Raw genomic sequence first — 6,436 nt, 5'->3', positions numbered from 1 at the left:
AAGTCGCTCTGGATAAGAGCGTCTGCTAAATGACGTAAATGTTATGTGAACTGAACTCTTGTTTTAATATGGTGAAACTACTCTTTTAAAAATGATTTTTTTAAAAGAAACATTGAACATACACTGTATAATAATCAAATCATAGTGTTAAAGCAGGTGAGTTGGGTCTACTCTTTTTGGCCATTTACTGGTGGAAAACTGAGCGTGTCGAGCATAATACAACAACCATGTTGCCCATAGACCGACAAACTGAGACTCCTGAGTGGCGCAGTGGTCTAAGGCACTGCATCGCAGTGCTAACTGTGTCACTAGAGATCCTGGTTCAAATCCAGGCTCTGTCGCAGCAGGCCGTGACCGGGAGACTCATGGGCGGTGCACAATTGGCCCAGTGTCGTCCAGGGTAGGGGAGGGAATGGCCGGCAGGGATGTAGCAGTTGATAGAGCATGGTGTTTGCAACGCCAGGGTTGTGTGTTCAATTCCCACGGGGGGCCAGTATAAAAAAAATATATATATATGTATTCACTAACTGTAAGTTGCTCTGGATAATAGCGTCTGCTAAATGTAAACTACGTTTTCATTTTAGTCATTTAGCAGACGCTCTTATCCAGAGCGACTTACAGTTAGTGCATACATTTTCATACTGGCCCCCCGTGGGAATCGAACCCACAACCCTGGCGTTGCAAGCGCCATGCTCTACCAACTGAGCTACAGGAGGTCTAGAAGATGGTTTAACAATTTAATTGTTTTTGTGAAGCTTGCATTCAATTACCTTTCCCTATTGCGCACAACAAGCTTTCATTTCCACTGTCACAAGGGGATTTATGGCTGATTTAAGATGAAAACCTCATCCCTGTTAAGGTCAACCCTGTTACATTAATGGCACTTTATTGGCACTTACTGTAGTCATTTTTTAAAATGAACCTATTGAGATGGGAAAACATGTTATTTAATGAAGTTGAACGTGTGCTCTTTATGACAGAATGTAAAAATTTGGGGAAATGTAGTTTTTTTTATTAAGTTACACTACACAAAATGTACTCTATTCATGGAACGACCCATGTGATGCCATTAAAAGAGATTGTATGTTATCTGTACTGTCAATGATATAATTTTCCACAATTGTTTGAGCTCTTGAGCACTAGGCATTGTAGGCATAGTATTACACTGCAGTACTGTTACCAATGTAAGTTATAGTAAATAGCAGTAACAGTAGTGCTAGGCTGTGTTTACACAGGCAGCCCAATTCTTATCTTTTGCCCAATTATTGTCAAAAGAGCTGATCTGATTGGCCAAACCGCCAATAAGTGGAAAAAGATCAGTATTGGGATGTCTGTGTTGTACACAATAATTTGACATACCTGGTAAAAAATAAGAAATACATAAATAAATAGCTGATCAATACTCAATATAGTGCTTTAGAACATGGAAATTGGTTGGTTACCCCTAACTGCTAATCCAGGGTCAGACATTTTTCTATCCCACTAAGCGTAAAGGTTAGGATTTGGGGCTGCATATTCTGATCCTAGATCTGTGGTTAGGGGCAATTACTACCTAGAGCTATAACATGTGTGTATGTTTCATATTGATGATGACGTCGTGAAATTTATACTTCTGCGCCAAACTGATCTTCTGCTCCGTGTCATCAACCAGATTCACGTAATCCTGCAACACCTGAGTAGAAAGGAGAAGCGGGACAAAAAAGAGAGGGAGGAGGGATGAGAGAGGGATGAAAATAAAGATAGGTTACCAGCAATGTTGTAAAACACATCTGCATGATTTGACATAACAGTCATAGTCTGTGTAATCTGTGAAAAAAGAAACACACACGACTTGAAGTAAGCATCTAACTATGAAATACAAATCGATTGAGGCATTTTCTGGTTTAATTTGAGCTATTATGGATTTTGAATGGTCCAATTCAACTGCATTGCATGTAATGTGCCACACCCAATACATCTGCAGAACACTGAAAACAATGTTTAACAGAACACTGCATGTTTCATGTGATAAAAAAAATTATATATATATATCATACAGCACCACCTGCTGTTCAGACTGGGAAAATGCTGCTGTGTAGTTGGCCTACCTACCTTTACTGGTACGTTGTTTTTCTGAATGATGGGCTACTTTTTCTTGGTGTAGCCCAGCCAGTTCTTGGTGGTGAACATCCACATCGAACCAGGCTGGGCTCTACGCTGGCATTTTTTACAAGGACCACATGTTCTCCTAAATTGAAAAATTTAGGAGAAAATAAAGACATTTAGGAGCACAATGAAAAACATTTGTGGTATTAATGATAAGAATTGCCAACAATTATGAAACACAGGGTTAACCTCTACGGGATCGGTGTCCCGTATATGGGACGGTTGAGCTAACGTGCGCTAATGTGATTAGCATGGCTGTTGTAAGTAACAGCAAACTTTCCAGGACATAGACATGTCTTATATGGGCAGAAAGCTTACATCCTTGTTAATCTAACTGCACTGTCCAATTTACAGTAGCTATTACAGTGAACAAATACCATGTTATTGTTTGAGGAGAGTGCACAACAACAACAAAAAACGTATCACGGCAACTGTCTCTGGCTCCACACCCACCCCATCCGGCCATCTAGATGTGTGAAAGTTAGTGTATAAGCTAATGATCCATCATGTATGACATTCCTGGGAGTGTGTAAAGTTACATTTTGTATTACCATATAATTTTTGTATGTTCTCTATAGTTATGTACTTGAAAATGTATCAATTGACCAATTCGGCACATTTGGGCCGACTTGATACAAAATAGTTGAGTATTGCAATGCTTCACTGGATCAATCTGAGACTTTGCACACACACTGCTGCCATCTAGTGGCCAAAATCTAAATTGCGCCTAAACTGCAATATTATATTGTGGCCTTTCTCTTGCATTTCAAAGATGATGGAACAAAAAATATAATAGAAAGCGTTTGTTTTTTTGTTTGTATTATCTTTTAGCAGATCTAATGTGTTACATTATCCTACATTAATTTCACATTTCCACAAACTTCAAAGTGTTTCCTTTCAAATGGTATCAAGAATATCCTTGCTTCAGGTCCTGAGCTACAAGCAGTTAGATTTGGGTATGTCATTTTAGGCGAAAATAGAAAAAAAGGGTCCGATCCTTAAGAGGTTTTAAGGTCTACCTGAAAAAATATTTAAAAGATTGAGATGTAGCCTACATTGGGCCTATATGAATCCTAGCTACTTTTGAAGCTCATCTCTTGAAGAACCTCTCCCTTTTCCTTTCTTTCTGCGCCACCAAATGTTTGCATGCTACTGGTATAGTTACCACAAAGATTATAATTTTCATCTGTGGTACCAGGTTGTTAGCTAGCTAATGCTGTAACATGACTGAACAAGGGAAGCGAATACGTGATAGAAAGAAAAAAACAGTGCGCCGGTAATATGGGTCATAACATTTGAACAGTTTGGGCTAGAAACAAGCTGTTTTCACTGTAGTAATGGTGCAAGCATGACGGTCACGAATATGCTTATTAATCAGTTTATTCTCGATGGCACCCAGAGGCTGCTGTACAGCGAAATAATCATTACAACAATTATTATCTGGGTGATTTTTTTTTCAAGGGGCACTGGTGCTCCCAAATAAAAATTCCAGGTATCACAGCAAAATATTTAGAAGCATATGCGACCAAAATGGTAGCATTGTAGAGCTCTGCTAGGCTTTCAGCTTCGCCCTCGCACCCAGGGATGTGAGGAGAAACTGTTTATCTGAAATCTGGATGATGACGACAACAGGAAACTTGGGAGTTGTTATAATCGTTGAATGTTGTTTAACCTGGAAACACACATTTTTCTTAAACTCTGTTGGCAAATAGGGTTAAAGGTAAAGAGATGTCTTTGAATAACAACTTCAACTCAATAAAGGTCTTAAAATATTCAACTCTACATAGCTATCAAATCCTAACTATCAAAGCCCCCTACCCCTTAAACCCGAATATGACAATGGTTGGCCAAATCGATTTCCATGAATAATGAAAAAAATTGTTATTTGATTCAAAAGACGGCTCGTATTTCATTTCTGAAAATCGACTTGTTTTCTCATTTATTGTATCAAAATTGGAATAACAGAAAACAAATAACAAAATCCATTCCATTTTTTGTTTTGTTCATACCCGGAAGTACAGTGGGGAAGAATTTTTTTTTTTAGTGCAAGTTCTCCCACTTACAAAGACGAGAGAGGCCTGTAATTTCCATCATAGGTACACGTCAACTATGACAGACAAATTGAGAAAAAAAAATCCAGAAAATCACATTGTAGGATTTTTAATGAATTTATTTGCAAATTATGGTGGAAAATAAGTATTTGGTCACCTACAAACAAGCAAGATTTCTGGCTCTCACAGAACTGTAACTTCTTATTTAAGAGGCTCCTCTGTCCTCCACTCGTTACCTGTATTAATGGCACCTGTTTGAACTTGTTATCAGTATAAAAGACACCTGTCCACAACCTCAAACAGTCACACTCCAAACTCCACTATGACCAAAGAGCTGTCAAAGGACACCAGAAACAAAATTGTAGACCTGCACCAGGCTGGGAAGACTGAATCTGCAATAGGTAAGCAGCTTGGTTTGAAGAAATCAACTATGGGAGCAATTATTAGGAAATGGAAGACATACAAGACCACTGATAATCTCCCTCGATCTGGGGCTCCACGCAAGATCTCACCCCGTGGGGTCAAAATGATCACAAGAACAGTGAGCAAAAATCCCAGAACCACACGGGGGGACCTAGTGAATGACCTGCAGAGAGCTGGGACCAAAGTAACAAAGCCTACCATCAGTAACACACTACGCCGCCAGGGACTCAAATCCTGCAGTGCCAGACGTGTCCCCCTGCTTAAGCCAGTACATGTCCATGCCCGTCTGAAGTTTGCTAGAGTGCATTTGGATGATCCAGAAGAGGATTGGGAGAATGTAATATGGTCAGGTGAAACCAAAATATAACTTTTTGGTAAAAACTCAACTCGTCGTGTTTGGGGGACAAAGAATGCTGAGTTGCATCCAAAGAACACCATACCTACTGTGAAGCATGGGGGTGGAAACATCATGTTTTGGGGCTGTTTTTCTGCAAAGGGACCAGGACGACTGATCCGTGTAAAGGAAAGAATGAATGGGGCCATGTATCGTGAGATTTTGAGTGAAAACCTAATTCCATCAGCAAGGGCATTGAAGATGAAACGTGGCTGGGTCTTTCAGCATGACAATGATCCCAAACACACCGCCCGGGCAACGAAGGAGTGGCTTCGTAAGAAGCATTTCAAGGTCCTGGAGAGGCCTAGCCAGTCTCCAGATCTCAACCCCATAGAAAATCTTTGGAGGGAGTTGAAAGTCTGTGTTGCCCAGCGACAGCCCCAAAACATCACTGCTCTAGAGGAGATCTGCATGGAGGAATGGGCCAAAATACCAGCAACAGTGTGTGAAACCCTTGTGAAGACTTACAGAAAACGTTTGACCTGTGTCATTGCCAACAAAGGGTATATAACAAAGTATTGAGAAACTTTTGTTATTGACCAAATACTTATTTTCCACCATAATTTGCAAATAAATTCATAAAAAATCCTACAATGTGATTTTCTGGATTTTTTTCTCTCATTGTGTCTGTCATAGTTGACGTGTACATATGATGAAAATTACAGGCCTCTCTCATCTTTTTAAGTGGGAGAACTTGCACAATTGGTGGCTGACTAAATATTTTTTTCCCCCACTGTATGTTATCGTGTGTGTGTATGCATGTGTCTGCGCCTATGTTTGTGTTGCTTCACAGTCCCTGCTGTTCCATAAGGTGTATTTTTATCTGTTTTTGAAATCTAATTTTACTGCTTGCATCAGTTACTTGATGTGGAATAGAGTTCCATCTAGTCATGGCTCTATGTAGTACTGTGCGCCTCCCATAGTCTGTTCTGGACTTGGGGACTGTGAAGAGACCTCTTGTGGCATGTCTTGTGGGGTATGCATGGGTGTCCGAGCTGTGCACCAGTAGTTCAAACAGACAGCTAGGTGCATTCAACATGTCAATACCTCTCACAAATACAAGTAGTGATGAAGTCATTATCTTCTCCACTTCGAGCCAGGAGAAATTGGCATGCATATTATTAATGTTCGCTCTCTGTGTACAGCCAAGGGCCAGCCCTTTTTGTGGCACTTGACAACACGACTGAACAGTAGTCCAGGTGCGACAAAACTAGGGCCTGTAGGACCTGCCTTGTTGATAGTGGACAGACTTTATTATGGACAGACTTCTCCCAATCATAGCTACTGTGGTATCAATATGTTTTGACCATGACAGTTTACAATCCAGGGTTACTCCAAGCAGTTTAGTCACCTCAACTTGCTCAATTTCCACATTATTTATTACAAGATTTAGTTGAGGTTTAGGGTTTAGTGAATGATTTGT

General features: G+C 40.1%; 1 long non-coding RNA gene across 1 annotated transcript in view; it reads right to left on the bottom strand.

The window, feature by feature from the left end:
• Nucleotides 1–733: 733 nt before the first annotated feature.
• LOC121549145 overlaps nucleotides 734–6,436 on the bottom strand; it is a 9,669-nt gene continuing 3,966 nt past the window's right edge. The window contains exons 2-3 of the long non-coding RNA XR_005996745.1: nucleotides 2,092–2,227; nucleotides 734–1,672 (exon numbers count right to left, since the gene is read on the bottom strand). This is a non-coding gene — a long non-coding RNA (uncharacterized LOC121549145). The remainder of the gene's footprint in view (nucleotides 1,673–2,091; nucleotides 2,228–6,436) is intronic.

Source organism: Coregonus clupeaformis, chromosome 33, assembly GCF_020615455.1.
Source record: "Coregonus clupeaformis isolate EN_2021a chromosome 33, ASM2061545v1, whole genome shotgun sequence".
NCBI classification, from domain to species: domain Eukaryota; kingdom Metazoa; phylum Chordata; class Actinopteri; order Salmoniformes; family Salmonidae; genus Coregonus; species Coregonus clupeaformis.
This window is presented reverse-complemented; position numbering and strand designations above follow the sequence as displayed.